Source organism: Haplochromis burtoni, unplaced genomic scaffold, assembly GCF_018398535.1.
Source record: "Haplochromis burtoni strain Fernald_Lab_line unplaced genomic scaffold, NCSU_Asbu1 Contig_24, whole genome shotgun sequence".
In the NCBI taxonomy this organism is placed as follows: domain Eukaryota; kingdom Metazoa; phylum Chordata; class Actinopteri; order Cichliformes; family Cichlidae; genus Haplochromis; species Haplochromis burtoni.
Window position 1 is genome coordinate 2221803 of NW_024582385.1, and position 22554 is coordinate 2244356.

The 22554-nt window shown below is 44.0% G+C and overlaps 1 protein-coding gene across 6 annotated transcripts in view; it reads right to left on the reverse strand.

Annotated features, from left to right (window-relative positions):
* Positions 1-22554, reverse strand: part of auts2a (activator of transcription and developmental regulator AUTS2 a) — a 345887-nt gene that overhangs the window by 165331 nt on the left and 158002 nt on the right. The gene's annotated exons all lie outside the window — the stretch shown is intronic.

Consider the following 22554-nt stretch of genomic DNA (forward strand, 5'->3'; position numbering starts at 1 on the left):
ATTGATTCATTAATGCGGAGTTCTCTGGCAGCTGCTCTATTCCCATGTTGTTGCAGTATATTAATGACTAACCTGGTATTGTGGATGGATTATCTCAGTTGTTCTCCTGACTGAAGTTTGGTCCGTTTACAGCATCCTGCCATGCGATTGCATTTGTCCCTAACCATCGGGAACCTTCACGTTAACTTTTATCGAGTGGAAAAAAGTTAGCGTTCATCCTCCAGCTTCACTGTGTTTATGCCAACATAGCTGTGTCGCTAGCGATCACGTAGCACATCATTATATACCAGCTAGCCCAACTTCAGTAACCCTACAAACGTCACTGCTGTTTAGTTTTCTGTCTTCATTTATGTTGGAAGTGATAGCAGAGCCGTACGTTTGAATTTTTTCAGAAACCTCTCAGTCAGAACATGCTATATCATGTTTAGGTGGAAGCTAGCGAGCTAACTTCCTGCTAACTTCTAACTCCGTTAAATGTAATAAATCCTGTTTTCATGGATGCCTGGATGTTAAACTTAATTGTTACACCATTCGTATATCACTTTATTAAAGATGAAAGAATTTAGACAGTTTTTAACTCTCAGTGATGCCGCAGTGTTGTTTGACTTTGGGACCTGAAACAGACGGAGTTTAGGACCCAGATTCCTCTGCGAGGCTCGTGACTACGGCAGCCGTAATGCTCCAACAATCCATCAAGCGGTGCGGCTTCCTAGCTTAGCAAAGTCGGACTAAAACATTAAGACACATTGCTGTGCGCCGTGTAGCACATAAAATCGGTTCGAGGTCAGTAAGGACAACCAGAATTCATACATAAGGCGCACTGACGATTTTTGAGAAGATTAAAGGATTTTAAGTGTGCCTTATAGTGCGGAAAATATGGTTTACAAAGTTTGACTCCTAAGTGTCGTTTGTATAAAATTAAATGACATGAATGTACCATACTTGGGTTTGCTAGCATTTTGTTTAAAGCACTGTTTTTCCAGCCTCAGTGAGCCACTAACACGCTGTTGTTGTTGTTTAAGAACGTCTCACACAGATGTAGGCAGACAGTTTCTATGATGCGCTGTGTAATAGAGGATGTGTGCATGCAACAAAATACAAAAGGATAACTGCCACCCTGCCTGTCATGCACTCCCCTCTCACTTTATTGCACGTTGAACTGAGTGCAGGATGATATATATACATGTATATACACAACAGAACAAATGCTTTACAAAGGGCTGCACTAAAGTACATTGTTGTGTAGCCTGGGCGCATCCAATGCCTCCTCTCTAGAGCAACTTTAGTGGCAGCTAAATAAATAATTAAAAAGACAAATAAAGCGAGAGGCAAATGAGTATGAGGGTGAGAGTCTCGGAGGAGAGATCTGCTCAGATTCCCATCTTTGAATGTTGCAAATTAAATTCCCTCGTCAAGACTCTAATCATTCACAGCAGATGGGGGCTTACGCTCTGTTTTAGATCTGCGGGAATTCTAATGGTTATTGTTTCTGTTTAAATAGGGAGATTATTGCATTTTAATAAGTCCTCCTTGGGACTTGCTGCAACAATGGAGTGCTGTGAATTACTGTAGATTGCTGTTACTGCATGCAGGGGGAGAAATCAAGTTACTAAGTGTGACAAGTTGCTCTTCCTCGCTCTCAGCCCGCTCCCGCCCACCCTTCCGGAGACGGCTGTGAGTGTATTTACCACCAAATTAAGAATGTGCCATGGGAATAATATTTTTATCCAACAGAGGGGAAGGGGAAAGGAGCTTGGCTGTGGATTTTCATTAAAATGACACATCTGTTCAGCAATTTCGGCAAAGTAATTCTGCTGAAAGTTTTATCAGCTAATTTTAATTATTCACTCCACTGACTTGAATACAGGATTCATCATGTTGAATTAATACATTCAGCGAGATTATTTTTCTTTCCTTTTCACTCCCAAATAGAGGAGAGATGGAGGTTTGGGGGGAGGGGGGCAATCAACAAATTGAATTGTCATGCACTGTGGATTAAATTGTGATTTGTTAATTACAAAAAAAACTATATGAGCTTCTATAATTTGAAGAATTACGAGGCTCAGGAATTTAGCGGGAGGGATTAAAAATTGGAAGTGCCTGGCGGTGTGGTCAATCACGTCATTATTACCTAAAATCACAGGGTGATCGAGAATGCCGTTCAATGATGACCTCAAACGTGAACAGAAACAAGCGCCATCAGAGACACTGGCAACAGGAGCTGCAGCTCCTCGGCGCATGGAGCCAGCAGCGCCGATAACGGCAAAGCAGCACAGAAGCATCACAAAGCCCTCTCTTGTCAAAGACCTCTTATTCAAGGAGAGGATATTCAAAGGAGCCGAGCCATTCAACGCCAACCCATTCAAGGACCTCTGGCTCTGCAGCCAAGTTTCTGCAGCTAAACTGCTGCTAGTGTCTTTTGCAGAAACACAAAGATCCACAGTGCAGAAAAAGGATTCCCCCCCCTCTCCCTTACTGTCTTATCTCCTCAGGTAACTTTCCTTTGCAGCTTGTCCCCCGAGACTATCACCTTGCCCCGAAGCCCTGACGCACATCAGCACACAGAACAAATGAGACGCCAGAGCTGGGAGACGGGCAGATTGCAAAGCGATACCTCTCAAGTATGGCTTTGTGGCTATGTTCGTCTCCCCCCCCCTCCCCTCTGAGTTGTGTGAAGTGTCCCTGAGGAGCTTTCTGAGGACTGAGAGGGCAGTGAGTTTTCCTGGACAAAGGGAGGAAGCTGAGAACAACACAGTTGTATTAAATAATAGCCTGGGGAAGCAAAGACTTGAGCTAGTCTCTTTGCTTGCCTGACACCAAACATTGCTTGTCAGCTAATCAATTAGATTCCTCTTTACCAAAATGCCAGCTCACGGCACGTTCACGCACTCTTATAAAAAACAAGTAAGGCAACACTTTTGGTCTATTAAAGCGAATAAATCCGACTGTGAAGTCAGTCTTCTTGCATTGGATGGACTTCAACCCTGCAATGAAAGATTTAGCTCCACAAACAGAGAAGCCAAAACAAGACCTCTACATATACAAAGGCCTTTGAATAGGATATTTTCACTTTGACAGACAAGAGCTGCATCACACCAATGAATGAGGCTGTGGACTCAGTGATGCCTAATGCGATCCGAGCTGAATGATTTGGAGGTCTTAGACGGATCTCCACCATATTCTCTTCCTCCTTCTAAATGACATGGAGCAGAATGTTTCTGCCTCTCTGGAGGCCTGTACCGGTTATCAAATTTAATAAATAAAGCAAGTGAAATCTGTCTACTCTTCATCTTCCCTGCTCTCACAGGATTTGCTAGAGCTGGCAAATTACCATTTTCAGGCACAGTATTCCCAAGGGCCAGTGCTGCTTTTCCTCTTCCTGATGGAATCAGATGAGCACTGCCAGAGGACTGCTGTTATCCACTTGCAGTTTCCAGGAAAAAGTAAGAAAGAAGAGAGGGTGACAGCAGGTTGTGCAAGCTCTTTTGCCAGTAAAAATGTTTTTTAGAATTAAAATTGTACTAGCAATATGACGTAGTATGTTATACAGTCCACAAATAATGTTTCTACTGAAGGAAAGTATGTAAATGTTGTTATTTATTATGCGTGGATGTTGCTTTTATGACCAAAAGAAAATGAGACAAGCCCCTTTAATCAAACCAAACATGTAAACGACTGATTTGTCTAATTAATCAGCCATTTCACCCAGAAGTTTCAGTGCAGTCAAGAATGGACACAAGTGATTATTTTATCGCATAATAACGCATACATGCACCACAGCGCATACTCGACGGCTCAAATGACTAATTATGAACAACCAGGCATCCATTATCAGGGCAGAGATGTATGGGGAGGATGCTTTTAAAGAAAACAACATTTGAGAGTCTCGTGTGCATGCCATGTCACACAAACAGACTCATAACTGTTTTGTTATTGACGTTATTAGTACAGTAAAGGAAGCTAAGTTGAATATTACTGTCAGACTTAAAGTTACGGTAAAAGATAACCCGACGGACCAGTTGCAGGAACCAAAATATGCTAAGAATTGCGCCGGGAGACACTTAAAAGAAATGTCGGTTTTGTGAGGAAAGAAAAGATGAGAGGTAAGTGTGTTAGCCTGACTATTAGTCTAAAAACCCGTCATCAGTATTATATGAATCAAGAGATTAAAACACACTTACCTAGCATATTTTGGTTCCTGCAACTGGTCCGTCGGGTTATTGTCTCCCCAGAAACACTTCCTGTGTGCTTTTGGAAATCAGTTTTTTCCCATTTCCGTTGTTTTGTGTGTGCTTTTGCAGCGTTTTTCTTATTGCTGGTGTTTTCTTAAGTTGCAGTCTGTTTGGCCTCTCAGGGCCACCGTAAAAAGTCCCTTATTGTTGAAAAGTCTTCCAACAAAAAGTCGCACAATAACGATCTGTTGGTGCAGCCAGATTAACCTAATGATAGGTTTCTTCACAGACCTTATAAACCTGTAATACTACCTTCAAGCAGGTTTCTCTTTCAAACACTTAAATATGTTCTGGATTCTGTGAAATTTAGTGTCAAAGTGTTCGATGGGCAAAATACAGCGAATGGTAGCAAAAGTAGTTTTCCACTCCATAAATCTATGTTGAGCTTTGCAGTTTGGAGACGAGGTATAGTGGGGACAAGACTTTTTGCTATCACATCCTGCTGTGAACATGACTACTTTATGTTTGGGCTCACTGGCTTAATGGTTTCTGAGAATGTGCAGCAGCAGGATCCTATAGGCTTCACCTGGTGCACTGGAAATTGGGATAGGAGGTTACTCACTTGCAATCCAATCCAAGAGGATAATTGGGCACAGCCCCAATCCAATACAGTCCCTAAACTGCATGTAATCCACTCAGCCAAACTGTCACACCAACAATGAACCCTCCCCCTCTACCCCAAGGGCCCGCCAAGGCTATCTCAGGAACACTTCAATAGCTTGTACCTGGCCTGCTGCTGGGCCCATTATCCACTAATCCACATCCAAGCGGAACATTTAAGTAGTTCTAAAAGGATTGGTGAGAGCTGCACAGCTTACGCTGGAGCCATGCAATTAAGGCCAAAGAAATTATCTCACAATTTAGATCCTATTCTCCTCTTTGAGCACGAAAGGATCAGAAAACTAACAGTTCAAGATTAAACGTGGGAATATGTGAGACATAAACTCATCACAGACACAAGCAGAAGAATGCAACGCTGAGGCTTTAAATCAGCTCAGGTCATCTGGCAGCAGAATACCAGAAAAGATAAAAGGTGGAAAGGTTGTGACAATTTTATTCCTGAGTAAGTTCATCAAATGAAAAGATTCTGCAATATGGTAAAAATCAGGCTGTGGGGGAATCAAGGAGACGGGCAGTGAATACACAAACGTCCTTACTGATGAAACAAAACGTTCCACATGGCTTTGCATTCAAGAGGAAGAAAATCAGAGCAATGTGCAGTATTACAGGTAGACTATATACCATCAGTGTGGAAGACTAACGGGCTTTGTTCACCCTGCTGAGATATATGAAAAACAAGCAATACAAAGATGGCCGCTCGATAGGAGAAGTGGTGAAAGTGCACATATTAACAGACACGCACCGGCAAAAGTTAAATGTTAAGATCATCTGTTCTCACACAGCAGCACCTGCAGAGCTGTGTGTCACTGCGACTTTACTAAATGCAATTCATGAACTTAAAGCACAAACAGTGAATCTTGGAATTTTGTTTTGGTAACAATTCCCAACATAAAACGTGACTTTTCGCACTTCTTAAATTACTGATCCTTGTTTTGTTTGATGAATTCATTACAAAATGAGACTCTTTCCTAATTTGTTGGGTGGGTGTACACTAGGGCTGCACGATACGACCAAAATCTCATATCCCGATATAAAACATCTATCGTCCGATAACGATATAAATCACAAAAATGTAACATTTTCTGTAAATTCTGTGAATCTCGGGCAGCTCGACTTGCATGAAGTGTTTCCAGCTGCGCGTCGTGTAGCTGGAGTCGAGTGTTTTAACCGATGCATGAAACGATACATTTTTAGACATAAGTTGTAACAGCCGCCGTTTCTTTGTGAGTATTTATTACACGGCGTGCTGCGGGGAAAAGCCTGATCTAACGTTTGAGTCTAAGCTTTATCTTTTAGTCTCAACAGGATCTTGAGCTTTATTGTGAAAGGTTTATGTGGAACATAAACAAGCGGACACGCGATGCTGTTACCGTCGTCGTTGCTAACGACAACGCATAAAAACAGGTGCTTGTCCGTCCGTAGTGTGGTTATATTAAATATAAGAGAAAGAGAGAACTTTAAGAAATTAATATAGACACTACGATGAAAAAATATTGCTGTAAACAGTTTATTTTGCGACATGATGAAACGATATATATCGTTATATCGAACAGCCTTTCTGAGGAAAGTCATTCCCATTTCAGGAATAATTGTTATAGTGTCATCCCTGCAATTGAACAATAAGAGAACCAGAGAAACACGGATACATGACTGCCTGAACTCTTCAGGAATAGTTCTCTTACAGCAGATCTCAAAGCTCTTTTCAGATGTTGACCAGCTTTTGTTCTTTACTCGGCCAAGACGATTCCATACGGATCCAATAATGTGGAGGTCTGTGACTAATAGTGCTCCTCTGTGGGGGGGTTTACCCAGGTATGCTTTTTAGTGCAGTGCGTTTGGGATCTTTAAGCTGTTGCCAATCAGATGCTTTCCAGATGGTGGATCCAAATCTGATCGTACTTTTCCATGTTCATCTCGTTTGACAAGAGATTCCTTTTCTGATGAGGCTTTGGAGAAAAGTAGTTGGATCAGCTGGAGGACTAGATGCATATCTCAGGTAGTCTTTAGGTGCTTTGATTATGCTTTAATGATTCACGGGTCACTGTTAAGTGACTTAAACAAACATTTCTCTTAAAATGATCTGGTACAAACGGACTGAAAGGAACGCTGAGCTGAAAATGAATCGGAAAACCTCCAGAGAGCACGGAGAGCTATGGCTCAAGACCACTTTAAAGGGTTAGCGTTACAAAGAAATATGCAGTGCACAGCAATCCAAATCCAGAGGTGCAGTTTATCTTATTTCTGTGACACAAACATAAAGCTGAAATTTATCATTTTAGTTAGAAACCTGGAACTGCTCAGCATGTTGACAAACATCATCCACAGGCAGAAAAATAAATAAACAAAAAAATCCAAATGAGATGCAGGAATGCTGGGTGTAACGAACCCTCTGTGGATGATGGGAATTCAGATTCAGCCTCTTATTATTAAAAGTTTTACCGCTGACTGTTAGCTTAGGCTTCGCGTTGTGTTATTTTAGGAGTCACACATATATTAAAACAACAGAAAGTAGCTTACATCTTGGCAGCTATTTTTCATATATAAAATGTTCGATTGTTGGCGTCTCCGAGCAGCACGACACCCACACAGACCCTCACGATTCCTCGCTCATGAAATAAGACTGCTGTCTGTGCGTCACATGTCTGCAGTTAAACTGATTATGAATGTCATTTCACACACTTTTCACACTAGTCGCTTTAGAGAGAGAGTTCTGGTTTTTATTATGAAATCAAGTTTGTGTAGTTGGAGGGGAAGTGAGTCACAGGAACAGAATCTTTGTTTTTAATAACAACAGCGACTGAAACAAACGTCAGCATAACATCTTTGGAACATGTGTCTGTGAATACAGCAGGTTTGTGTTACACTTTAGATACATTTATAAACTTATTGTTTCCACTTCAAATTAGAGCCGCTGCCAGATAAGTAAAAATGAGCATCTCTGGTTTATTTTTGGTTCATTAAATAAAGCACTACACAACAGCCACTGTGCTGATGAGACCGACGTCTCCACGTTTATTCATCGAGCTAATAAAAGCGATGCTCTGACCCTGGTCAAAACGAGTCACAGTGTGACGGATGTTGTTTCCTCGTAAAACAGAGCTGCAGTTGGACACAGTCGCTAATCAGATGCATCCCTCTCTCTCTCTCTCTCTCTCTTTAACAATAACAGCTAATGTGGTTAAAACATGGTTGTGAACAGATGGTCATGCAACTTCTTCTTCTCACAGTATTTTGCTCTTGAGCATTTGTTATCATGTTACTCGTGGTGATATATGTGGTGTGCAGCATCGCTGTATCCTGCACATAAGAAGGGCTCTGTCTGGGAACTGAAAAGCAAATTCAGTAAAGACCGCCACCTACAGAGGTAGACGGCAAAACATACAGGAAAGATCCCTCCCCCGCTCTCTCTGCGGTCCCCAGAAGCTATAATATCCATCTCTGGCGGTTCACTTGACATTTACTTGCCCTGCTTCTCCCGCAGCATTCCCCTTTCCTAACTGCCAGTGCCGCGTCTCTCCGGGGCTTGCCGACCGGGTGAACAGATAACAAACCTGTCAAGGCAGCTTTGTGGGGGGGAATAAATCCAGAGCTCGGACTGAGGTGGATGATGTGTTCCAGAGGGCTGCTCATTCAGGGAGAAGGGGGCTGACATAAGAAGCCCTGTGAGGTCTGGACTCCAGAGAGGCTGCCAGCAGTAATGTCGTGTTGCTACTTTAAAAGGGGCACAGCCGCTGTAACCTGATTAGATCTCAGTGGAGACATTTCAAATGGCGGGCACCCTTTTTACCCTCCATTTCACCCATTCTTTACAACCCTCCTTAACCATCAAAGAAGCCGTTAGGTGCTCTTTCTTTACCCTGCCAGACAGGTCAGGGGTGGAAGGTTGAGGCCGGGTGTGCCCTTTGAGGTACCGGCTGAAAGCACCTACTAGGGATGTATGAGGGCTGAGGGCTGTCTTTAAGGTGCTGATAACATTCACAGTGATGCGTTCCCAAGAGGTGCGCAAATGTCAACACTCTCCTGCTACGGGCATATCGTCTGCGAAGAGAAAAGGACAAAGAGCTGAGGCAAAAAGATGCAGCACAGTCCATCTGTCAAGGACCATCACAGTGAATCATATATTATCATGCTTCAGCTTCTCAGTGCTGAGAGCCATGATTCCACGTTAAACCACCACAAAAGAAAAAACAAGCTTGTTTTAATGAACGTCTCCCTGCGACCTTTAATTGTGCTCATCAATCACAAAACCAGTTACACTAAATGGACATATCGTGTCTACCGATCCCTTCAAAGTCTTCACAGCACCTGATTAAAGGCTGTCTGAATGGCGAAGTTCAGTCTGTCGTTGTAAATGGACAGTAACTGTTAGGGGTGCAACGATACTCGTATCGATATTGAACCGTTCGATACAGTGCTTTCGGTTCGGTACGCATATGTATCGAACAATACAACATTTTTAATTTATTTTATCAATTTTCCTTCTGACGATGCTGTCTGTGTTGAGCGCTCAGTGGATCTGCGCTCGACAGTGCAGCCTAGGCGGAGTAGTCGAACTCAGATTCACTGAGCGCAGCGCAAGCTAGCAGACAGAAGTTAAGCTCTCCTTGCAACATGGACCTCCCCCACCCTCATTCAGATCTGGCGTTTGGAACTATTTTGGTTTTCATGTGACGTATGACCCTGAAGGTAAGCGCGTCATGGACTAAAGTAAAACAGTATGTTGGATGTGCCACGCAATGCTCAATTACATGGGTGGGAACTAGTGTGTTAGCGCAGTTAGCTCGTTAACATGTTGGCCGTCTAGCCCCACGCACGGGGCGATCCGGGGCAGCTCGTTAACGGAGATTTGCCGTGTTGTGGCGTTAACGTCATTTCAGATTAACGCTGACAGCACTAGTGGGAACACAACGAATATGACTGCACATTTACTCCGACATCATCCTAGTGCAAAGACAAGTGGAAGCAGACAAAAACATCAATCACGCATGCTACAAACTTTACCCGAGTCATTTAGACAGCCGTTAGCACAGGATTCTCCTTATGGGGACCTGATATGTTTAATATGCTGCTGAGAATATAGCCCAGAAGAAGCTATAGTATAGCTTTTATTTTGGAAAGAGACATTTCTCTGTAATAAACTCTCTTTTCCAAAGATGAGGGATTCCTCCATCAGATAGATTTATTATTTTATTACTTTGTTGTTTCAGCAACATTAAATTTAAAAACTGTACTTTTGAGTTAAAATATATATTTATAATTTTAATAAATGACAAATTAAAAAAGCATGAAAATTTTTTTGTATCGAAAAAATATCGAACCGTGACACCAAAGTATCGAATGTTTTCCTCGTCCACACCTAAACGCAAAAACACCCTGGCAGGAGTTTTTAAAAATCGCAGTTTTCAGTGACCCAAACGGCGTTTACGTGTGGACGAAAGGCCCAAACATTTCAAAAATCCCCGTGTACGTGTTATTATTCGACACCACGGTCCTCACAGCATTAACGCACTGGCCACCGTGTTACTGTTACACTGTTACGAGGCAGCAAACAGTCACCACCATCAGAATCTCATTATTCACCCGCCACTAAACCGAAAGCACGAGAAGAACATGATGGACTGCGACTGTGAAGTATATTAACTCGGAGAATTGGCAAAATGTCCTTTATTTAGGACAGAGTTTATCAAGCGTTCTGGGCAAACCAAGTGATGCATGCCCACTAGAAATTGGAGGGATGAAAATCTCCCAGGATGGTGCTAAAAACTGCACATCAATTACCTGAAGCACTGAGGCCTGTCTGCTCCATCTACATCTGAGTTCTGCCTAAAGAACCAAAATGTGAGCTCGCTATCCAGAAGGAGGTCACATCAGGGAAGAAAGAAAATATGCTTGGGCAGTGCTATTGTATACTCCAAACTAATGGAGTTAGCTGGCGCTGATCTCCAGTAAACAGCCTTGTGAGGCTTAGCAAGCAGCCTGTGTTAGACTAAGCCGTGTTTATTATCAAGCACAATCCTCAGCCTCATCAATGCTTAGAGAAAAGCACGGATGAATAAATGCATATTGTTTAGCTTAGGGTTAGCCGGAGCTGGAGCCTGGAATAAAGAAAAAATGAATTTAAAGCAGATGGTAAAATCCAATAAGCAAAGCAGAAGGAGGGTGCAGGCAGAGAGGAACGAGAACACTGGCTGCCTTTTCACTCGTGTTTCTCAAAACCCTGCAAAGCTAACAGGGAGAGAAAATACAAAGGCCTGTGTTCTCATTTTCTGTCTGAGAGCCCCACCAGGACTACTGAAACTTGCTTGATTTCCCCAGTCCAATTATATCTCTGTGCTCAATCCTTCCAGAATAGCAACATCACACCGAGGGACGCTGTCTGCCTAAGCGCAGCGTGCCTAATGGAGTCCCAGAAGTTGACTCCATTTCATTGCTCCTAACTAATGGGCTGTGATATTTTCCAAAACTGACTGCAGCTCTGCCCCCTGGAAGCTAATCTAGTCAGGGCTGTGCCGGACCCATCCCAGCAACGCGCCAGCCCGCCGCCTCCCTCCCTAACACCCCCCGCCACTGCCGCTGCTGCCTTTATGCAGGCCGCCAACACTGTCTGTCTCCTCCCAGCGCTCATTAGTGCTTTCTAGCCGGGTGCTGATTGTCAGAGGGCCCCTGTGATGCCAGCTTTCCCTCTGCGGCTGGTCTGCTGCGGTGAATTTAAGAGGACTTTAATTCAACTGGGCTGAAGAGAGTAGACGCAGTCGGGGACAGGTGGGAGGAGGAGGTCTGCAGGGCAGATACAGATGTACAATCGCAGGGCCGCAGCTGAGGACAGGCACTCTTTCAGAGCTACCTATTGCTCTCCAATGGATACGCGTGCCCAGAACACAAGCATGAGAAGAAACAGTCAAACATAAATTCACCAGAATGGCTCCCTCACCGGCCATACTGTGAGCACAGAATGGTCCTCCAGATGGCTGTGGGACACACCAGTGGTGCAATACAATCACTAGCATGGCAAAAGTACCAGAAATAAATATAAAGAGCTTTAGATCATATAAAGACTCGGCCAAAACTTTCATTTCGATGATATATTTGTGAAAGAAAACCTGCCCTCCATGCGGATCTGCTTGTGCAGCTTTAAAGAAAAACGTGATTTCGTCATTTTTGATGAAAGGTTTGGTGTCTACAAACAGTATTTTACCATTACTGAATGAGAACACAAGAAAACAATTAATGAAATTAAACTACTGGAGAATCTCATTCAGCTTCAACTCCATCTCAAGAAGCGCTGGCGCGGAGCACAACTGCCTGCTTTTATCGCACAACAGGTTAATTCTTTTTATAATTACACCAGCAAACGTCAAACATTTGTTTTCCAAACTAATTGACAGAAGAAATAACAGTGGACTCTATTAGGCCAGAGTAAAGCGCTTAAAAGTGCCTTTTATATGGCGCACATGTAAAAAGCAATTATGCATCTTTCCTCCTCTCTACTAGCACCTTTTAGCCAGCGTAATCTGCAGAGTAGATTCACCGAGGATAAGAGGCAAAACTGTAATTATGCACATCGTTCACCTCCCTAAGTGCAGCACTCGAATGCAAAAAGCCAAGAAGCCTAAATGCACCACACCAGGTTGTCCTTATGCAAAGTGTAGGTCAGGCACCAGCAGGCACCAGGAGCTAACGGCAGTGAATGGTGCTGCGAACACACGCTCTGGCTCTTTCAGGGACACGAGGGAGTTAAGTGCCATGCTCCCTACTACTGATTATCGCACCTTCACCAGGCTGCCAGGTCTCCTGGCCCTCCATGCATTGATCTCATTTGGCCGAGAGATAAGGCAGTAATTGGATGAGGGCTTGGAATCAGATGGCCCTGCCTGGCTTGGCTAATTCCACTCTTCCTGGGCCGCCTGGGCCCGGGGCCAAAGGGGCAGGCCAAGGTTAATCCCATCCAATCCCCTGTACTACGCGCCCATTCACTGCCCTATGACCTTACTGCTACCCAAACACAGCTGATGTGACTCCTTTTGAACAAGTCTGAGCCAGATTGTCTAATTGGTTTACCAGAGATTTTACAAATGCACAGCGTGCACACACGTCATTTCATATGCAAGCGCTCTGCTTAAAGCTTTTTGCTGAACATGTAACGTTGCGACATGACGATATCGTCTCCTACGATCGGAAACTTTAAGCAGAGTAAGCTTTCTAACACTAATGCAAAGTGAAGACAGACCCTGGTCCTTATATTATTTCACAAATTCTTCCATGAGGGCTAATCGCAGCAGTTAATGTGGAAAGAAGATGGAGACACATCTCTCATACTGCTGTGGAGGACATTTGTAATATGTCGTGGCAGGATTGACAGATATTGCATATGCAAAGCAACGTGGAGCAAAATTCTGATAATGCAAAACAAATAGCTCCAGTGCAGTTTCACCCTTCTTCACAGTTAGATCACTGTTGTTCCATTTAAGACGGCCAACCATGTTCGTTTCTGGGGTTTGTTTCGATGTAGGTACTGCGCTGTTTGAAATGGAAATTTGCTTGAATGAAAAACAAGCCTCTGAAAACGATCGCCAAGCCTCTTCAGGAACAAATGCAGCAGGGGACACGTGCCTCTTGGGAAACCCTAATCTTATTACCGCACACATTTATTCAATTCCACTTCCAATATCAATAATAATCAGAATGTGCCATGTGACGAGTCCTTTATGTACTGCTGACAGTGCACGACAGGAAGGAGACGTAATCACCTGGGAGAACATCGCTGCTGACAGCTGTGGATCAAAGCTTTCTTCTGCAAATTAATCTCAGATTGTAATGCACCGTATAAATAACTACAACGCCGTAGAATATAGAAACATATTCACTGATCAGACAGGTAACAAAAGTTGACAGCTGCAGTTTATCAAAGTGAAAGTAATCCCATAATAATCCGCTGAAAATCTCTTAGAAACAAGATAACACTGAACCTCGGTAACACAGCGTGGCCATTTTTCCAAGTGCATCTACACTGTTGGGCAAAAGTCACTTTACTGCAATTATGAAAAGAAATGTATCAAGTTATTGTCAAAGTGTAAATGCATGTGACAACAACAACGGGAGAGCAGAGGGTGACACATCACAACCTCAGGCAAACTGGACTACACAACACACACAACACACAAAGAGGAACGACTGCTTAAAGCAGCGCTTTCTGCCAAACTTTTAAAAATGCAGCATGCTTTCTGATTATTATTGCAGGGAAAATAACAATGATGCAGCTACACTCACAATATCCAGGCTGGGCACAGAGAGATGACTGTCTGAGAAGCCAAACTGGATTTTTCATTTCAATTCCCAGCAAAACTCCAGAATTCCAAAGAGAAGCATCAGCTGGTCGCTCTTAACAAAGCGGGCGTTAAAAAAAGACCACGTACAAGACCAAAGCTACAGTGGAAACGGGACACTAAGGGAGACAATCGGAGGCGAGACGAGGCCAGCACTTGCGTGTCATAAAGACAACAGTAGAATGGCCATTCTGCGGATTCCTGGGGCCTGACATCTAGATTGCAGATGGATAAGTGCACGTTAAAACAATATCCCACCGACCAAAAAAATCATTTCTCATAGCTGTCTCTATTTACTGAAAGGCTGCTCGTCTCCCACTGGGGCAGAAACAAATGAAAATGTTATTTCTCTGCTCATGAACTCCTACCTAGTCTGGTTTTTCACTGCTGGCAATTTCATTTCTCTTCCAAATTTGACTTAAGCCCACGACTTGAGGGAAATAATGTCTCTGGAATAATCTTCTCCAACTGTAATTCCAGGAGCACTGTCTTGGTGCCTTCCTTGGTACATATATGTGTCTGTCCATCTATCTACAGCATCTATTTGCTTATTTGTTGATGGCACTGTTGTTTTGTGGGTTAAGGGAAATTGCACTAGCTTTAGAAATAGATGTGGAGTGACATCCGATGTCTGACAGTCGCGCTGTCAGTCACAGAGGTCTTCAATAAGAGAATAAACCTTCTCGGGCACACGGGATGAAGTGTGGCTCTGACGCCTGCCAAGAAAAACACGATATTGCTTTGAGACGCCGTCATTCTGTGCTCTGAAACACTTCTCTAGTATTTTGAAGTATTTTTGATCGTGTAAGTAGTGTCGTTTTTTCAAATGACACGTTTCCCACTGTACATAACAGGCATAACCACCGAAATAACTGCGGCACTGTTGACAACATCCCTGTACAGAAAATGGCTTTCCAAAGCTGTGTTTGCACCGTTCATCGGGATCAAGTTCTGAAACTGAAAACCAGAGAATTCATTCACATCATTTGGTTGAGTCTTTTGATGAGAAGCATTTCCTGTAAGTGTTTTTGCTTCCAACAGTCGTAGAATGATTATTATTCTCCGAGTGGTTTAACCCTTTTCTTTGTTTGTCTCTGCGTATCCACGTTAGCCACGGTTACTGAAGCCTTCAACTGATGAACCAACAAGCACAGAAGCAATGCTGCAACCTGTACGTCGTTTATTATCGTTTTCAAAGTCACTTCTTTAAGAATGATAACACGTGAAAGGATCAAAGCATCAGTGAAGCTTTTTTGCCCCCCCCCAGTTTGTCAATCATTTCCGAAAGGCGTGTAGCTTTCCAATCATCAATCCGATCAGCCACACTTCAATGATACACGGGTTAAGTTTGCTGGGGACTCCCCGGGTACTTTTACATTCAGTTTAGCTCACAGATACGGCAGACCTCAGAACTTTGAATGGTTTAACTCAGCGGTCCCCAACCCCCGGGCCTGAGTCGTTTGGTACCGGGCCGCGAGAGTTGAGGCTCAGGTGTGAAATGTCTGGTTTTCAGGGTTTTTATCGGTTTTCAGCGTTATTTTGTTATCGTTTTGATCGTTAACTCGGTTTTCCTGGGTCTTTTCACATGTGCTATGAATAAATCTTCTTTTTTTCGGTACCGGTACTAGTTTTATTTTGTTGCATTTTTCCGCGACACCTTAAAGGCCGGTCCGTGAAAATATTGTCGGGCATAAACCGGTCTGCGGCGCAACAAAGGTTGGAGACCGCTGGTTTAACTGAATTCATCTAAAGCAGCGGGGCACGGACCAGTACCGGGCCGCAAGTTTTGAGGCTCAGGTGTGAAATTTAATGTTTTCAGGGTTTGTATCATTATTTTGTTATCGCTTTTATCGCTAACTCGGTTTCCCTGGGTCTGCTATGAATGAATCTTGGTACCAGAACTGGTTTTATTTTACTGTCGGACATAAACCGGTCTGCGGCGTGATGAGCAATGATGAGCAATGAATGGCCAGTCATGAGGGAGAGATGGTCTTGGACTCCCAGTGCGTTTGATTGTGTTTTCTCTGGTTCCCAGCTTGGGTGCGAGCACACCCCTACCAGGCCACTGTGATTCAAGTACACACTCTTGCTCGGCTTCTCCTTGGGTGGGGGGTAAAAAAGGTGCATGTAGTGCTGTTTGTGAGCCTTTGCATATTTGTGTTTACATGCGCGTTGGCCAGTGTGTGCTTATAAAAAGAAATGCCAGTCGATGAAGACCTCCCATCACAAAAGAAAGCACCACTTCCCTTTTTCTCCTTCATGCAGCCAGTTCCTACATTGCTCTCATTGCTATGGCAACCGGCGCTCTCTCCTTGGGCTCTGCATGCATCCAATCAGAGTGAGACCTTTGTAGAGATTCCTCCGGGCTTCACTTATTCAACTTACCCCACCGGAACAGCCTCCGCACTGAAAAGGCTGGAACAAAGAGAGGAGAGACTCCCTCACCAGAGCTGGGGATGACATAAAAAATTGGGGCTACAGGGTCGGGTTGCAGGGAATGCGGAAGTAATATGTAGCCAAGAGCAGCGGGATGCACTGCAAAAGCAAAAACAGGGTGGCAGCGCATAGCCATAGCCAATTTCAGTTCAAATTATGTGGAATAGGATTTGTTATTGGACGCCTCAGAGCCTGAATACTTGGCAAGTATCGCATGGCTCTGGCACTGGTTTAAGCTTGATAAGTCAAAATGGATTCCGGCTGAGCCTATTTATGTCATTCCTGAAAACATATGGATAGGATTCAGGCGCTCGATACTTTCAACCTTCAACAATGACATTCAACACCACTTCTCCAGTCCATTAATCTTCCATGAGAATAGATTTATCATCCACAGCAGTGAAAGACTGCATTCAGTCAGGATAAGCCAACAGTTTGCTACCACACCGACATCTCTCCGTGTCACTTTCAGCAATTAAAGCGCCTTACTTTGGATTTACAGGAATATATTTACAGCAAAGGTCACAATGCTTCTCTGATTTTTCTGCCTCTGGGAGTAGTAAAGCATTATCAAAGCGCCATGTATTCTCCACCCGAGGGCTGCTCAGACAATGAGCGACGCACCATTGTGCATCTCTCATTTTAATTATATTTCTTAAGAGGAGATGTGGCAGAGCTAAACTCTTGTAAATGTAGGCAGAGAGGCTGCTGTGCCCTCAGCGCTCGCAGAGACGCACCTCTCACTGGTCCCTGACGGACATTCGGCTGCCAGGAATTGGCAGGGCGATGGAGGCGCATGATAATTTTGCCAGACTGCAACGTCACAAAGTGTCATAATCTGCCCGCGTGAATGAGAAGAAAGAACAACAAAGGGAAGAGCACTTCCTGGGAGAGAGCCTATCAGGGCGATGTAGAAGCAGACAAATCAAGTGATGTCTAAATCCTCTGCCAAGCTGCGTTTGAGCCAACAAACCCGACAGAAAAAGAAAAATAAGGCAGGAGGCTCTGATTGTGGACAGGGAGACACTTTTGTATTAAAGCCCAGATGGCCTGAACAGTCCTGTTAAAAGCTTCTATTTCATATTATCGTTATGATCATTGAAGCAGATGATATTTAGGTCTAACGGAAAAACATCTCTCGTGCATCTCGGCTCGTCATTGTTCAGACTACTCAATCGAAAGCTGCTGAATCTGTGCATTTAAAAAGTCCTGAAATATTTTCTCCATATAAATGGGACGAGCGTGTTTTCCTATCGGCGCCCAAAGCACCGCTACATCTATTCTGCTGCTGTTCTTCACAATCTGGATTACAGGAAATCCAGTGTCTGTAAGAGACGCCTTTAAAGAGTCGAAAAGGTCCCTGCACTGCACTTCACAGCATCACTACGCACACGCCGAAGCCTCCGAGTACGATCCCAGGATAATGAGCTAATTATAGGTACAACATTCCAACTTCCATATCTAAATGCTTGTCTCTAATAAGAAACATTTCAAATTATCGAGCGGCAGACAGAGAGACAGATAATTGATGCAAGCAATTACAAGTTCTGTGTTGGAGCAAATTGGCCAGCATATCTGGACATGTAGGGGGACTGTGACCTCATTTACATCAGAGTGTCAGGAAATAATTGGAGAATGTACTGAGGAGGTGGGACGGACAGACGGGTCCGCTCGCATTACATAAGCAGTTAACTTGGTCAGCGAGCTCAAAGGGAAAAGGCCTCACTGCAGGGTCAAGGACGAAACACGGTGCAGCAAATCTAATCATAATAGTGATCTTTACAACAACAAGCACGCTTTATGACATTGATCGGTTTCCAAAAGCTGTAATTTGAGCGTTTGAAATGGTTTCACCACATGCATGCGGGATTCCAAACAGGCCGCCGCACTTTGGTCGGAGAGCCAGTAATAACGGAGTTCAGCTTTACTAGCTGTAAGAGAAACTTCAGCTATGTTTGGACTGAAACCGCTTCAAAAGCTCGGGGAGACTGTGAGCTCGACTTTTAACAATATCACTTCCAGATGTTTCATTAAAAACAACTTTCAAAGAGCTCACTTAAAGAAAACCTTCAAGGCGGAGACGGGCCGGGGTTTGAGAACCCGCAATTTTTCACATTTTCATTTCAGTCAGAAAAACTGCCTGAAATGTATTTCACTGCAATGGAGCCAGTAACACTACTGCTGGTCTCTCAGCAGCAGTTACAACATACACAAATCGCTGCCCTATAGAACAACAACACAGGGCAAAGGTATCCAAAGGGCTGGAGTGCACTGCTCTGTTACAATGCGACAGAACTCACTGAGAAATGCAGCTGATGCGAGACGCAACAGGAAGCTTGGCTGACTGAAATATAGGGGTGCATTCATTACAGTCTCCCTCTTGTGTCTCTCATCAAGCTGGCTAATGCTGACTGGCGGGCTCTGACCCAGTACTGCGCAACTCCTCTCTACTGCACCCGCCTCTCATCAAGAGCCTTGGGTGGGGAAAAAATGGAGTAACATGCTGTTTACTCGCAATCCCAGGCCCGTAATTGCCAATTTATTTGATAGGCAGCCGGGTAATGATGGCATTTCACCCCTTGCCGCAGAGACTAAACGGGAGTGATTCATCCAGAGCTCCCTGCCCTCCCCGATCCAGCAAACTCCCTCTGCTCAGGACTGCTGCCTGCCTGAATGCCTGCCACCCAGACTGAAGGGGTGGGGTGCGGTGGGGGATGTGGGGGTTAGTTGCCATGTCGGCTTCAAACAAACCCAAAAGGGAACCCGGAGCTTCAGAGCAAACGCAGCTAAGCCTGCCAATTTAGCTGGGGTTTGGGGCTGAGGCAAACACGGCCGAGCTGATGTGCCATTTGTAGGCCTTAATGAGCTGGCAGGATGGAGTGAGGAGGGAAGGCGAGCGGGAGAGTAAAGGCTGCCAGGCCTGACCTCCTCTGGCCTCCATCTCCCTGCCAGCCAGCGCCAGGTCGGCAAACTCAGTTCATCTGCTTCATCGGAGCGAAGTCCCTCCGTGAGGGGAAGGGAGTGCTACAGCAAATATCATTAGCGAACTGTTGGTCTAATGAACAGTTGGGGTCAAAGCGAGCTCATGTCTCACACTGCTCCCTGATACTAATGAGTGACTTAGATGCTTTGTCTTTGTTTTCACATTGCAATGGAGCCTCTGTGCAGCAGGACCGCGCGAGCGGTCCAGATTCAGTGCGCGGTGCCACGTTTCAAACACAGACTTCTGTAGCAACGGACGCACGGAGCGAGCTGCAGGCATGCAGCTTTGCTAGTAGTCTGTCATACTGTCAGTATGGCAAAAAGTCTGAAGAAGCACGTGGGGACAGGAGATGAAGACCCTGTTGTGTGACCACTAAGGCAGTGGTTCCCAAACTTTTTCTGCTAGGCCCCCCAAGTTTTACAAGAAAAATGTCCGCCCCCCCACATGCACGAACACATCCTCCAACCACACGCGCCCATCTTTTGCTCCATTGCAGTTTATTTCACACCTCAAACATTTAGTAAACAATTAAGCAAATACAAGTAACCTGCAATAAATTACAGGTAGTAATAAAATAAACTACTAACTCTTTTACGCTGCGTCCGCACCTACACGGGTGTTTTTGAACACGCAGCTGTTTCGTCCACGTAAACGGCGTTTCGAATCACCGAAAACTGAGATTATTTAAAACTCTTTTTTTGCGTTTACATGTGGACGAGGAATACAGAGTTGGTCACGCAGCGTCAAAGGTATGTGCCTTTTTTCACGTCACGCTGTGGCCACGTGGCCATGAGATGAAATGCAGAATGAAAGAGACAAAATACTGTTATTCTGACTGTCTGCAGGTTTACACGCAGTTACTGTCCCTGCATTTACAAAGGCAGAGGCGTCACAGTGTCATTATTTTACTGTAGTTGTTTTTTTTCCTGTGTAATAATGTTCAACATTGCTGTCAATGCATTTTTCAAAAAACACCTCTCTGTGCAAAATAGGTTTAAAAACAAACAGCTGTAGGATCCTGTTTGTCTGTGACTTGAACAGCCCAGCGCTGCTCCCGACGCAGGGGAAACCAACCCTGCAGGGAGACCTACCTCAGCACCTGTGCAGGTGAAGCCAAAGGGAAGATTTGCTTCACCATATTTTCTAGTCTTTGGAAACATATTCAGCGATGCTTCATCTCCTGCTTTGCGTTTCTGTGGGCGCCCCGTGCTAACTGTGTCCAAGCGTTTTGTCCCCCCCCCCTTTTCATACCGCGCCCCCCCTGCAATGGCTCTGTGGGCGGGCCCCCCACTTTGGGAAGGTGTGGACTAAGGTGACGTGGGGGTCTTTATGCAGCCCGGCTTTCAGCACATCGTCTGGGACACGCTCAGTCTGCTGTGATGAAGCAGTGGGAAGCAGCGCTGCAGCAAAGCACACGGTTCCTACATGAGAAGATGCAACGACAAACAAACTGGGAACATCATTTTTAATTTAGTTCCAATAAAATACACATATGCTAACACCTCTCATGATATTGACTTCGAGGGCTTATTTCATATATCTAAATGCAATTGAATTAAATTCAATGGCTCTTAGAAGTCGCTGAAAAACAAAGGTGGACACAGTGTGCAGTGCACATCATCGCAGTGACGGAGCAAAGTGTTTACCCACTGAAGTCGAGACAGATCGTACTGCGAACAGTGGTTTATGACTCATTGAATGGAATCTCCATCATTTATTTGAAATTACAACATGATTATGTTTCCATGCAAATACTTAAATGGAGGTGAACTAGAATAAGGAGGCAACGAATCAGGACTTTTACAGGGAAAAAATGACTGTACTGCACGATAAAGTTTATTGCAGACTGAAATTAAGGATTGCATAAGTACTTTCAAGTAGTACATAACCTTTTAGTAAAGATTGCAGGAAAACAAAAAATATTTCCCCCTCTGACGATCTTTGTGGGGGGGCAGGCCATATTATGGAACAGCGTAATCTGTCCTAACGTCTGGGTTTTGTGCGCTTCTTTGAAAGTGATGTTTAAACAGCGATAATGAAAGAAAAGAAGTTCACCTCAGTCACTGTAAGATCACACAGGCCGGCATATTTGGATTTACTTTATTGTAAGTTGGTAAGGAGCAGTCGTTATCACAGTTACACTGTAAAATAAAAGAACAGCCGAATATTAGGATTTCCATCATGGACGTCAGCATGCTGCACTTTGAACTACTACGTAAAAAGGACAGATTATTCCACTCTCAGCCACGTATGTTTACATATTGATGGTGCAATATTGCTTTTCTGAAAAAATACCGTAAAATTAGACACAACATCACGTTAATTTAGTTACAGTTGAATTATTTCTCTGTTTCCTGTAAAAACCTGACCAGTTAAAGCCTCGCTCTGGTTCGCCTGCCTTTACATATTTGTAGGTAAATATAATTACGTTGTCATTTCAAACAAATTGTGTTGAAATTGCATCTAATTACAGGCTGAGTTGCAGGCTGCATTATAAAGCGTTACCTAGATTCCTGCCCTGTTATTCAAATCTGCAGTGACATCAACTTTTTTCTTCACGATACTGAGCAATAACACGATACCATGAGAAACCGACTCATAGCATTCTGTGTGACAACAGGAAACATGATTAAATCAGAACTTACACATGAACTAAACTGGCTTTTATTCTACGTTCTTGTTTCAAACCTGTGGTGCAGCACGAGGTTGTTAGAGGTCACGGCAAAGCTGCCATAGTTTTCACGTGTCGGCCGTACGGATCTCAGGTGAGCAGATTTAAAACCTCCATCGTTTAAGCAAAATGTGTCCCATCACTCTGCAGCACTGTCACTAAAGTGCAGACAGAAATCAGCAGATATCATTTCAATTTCTGTTGTCAACATCAAATTACTTATTTCATTTCATGCCCAGTCGAGCACTGTAAAGCTACACGCAGAATCAGTTTTGCTTCAGTCGTTCG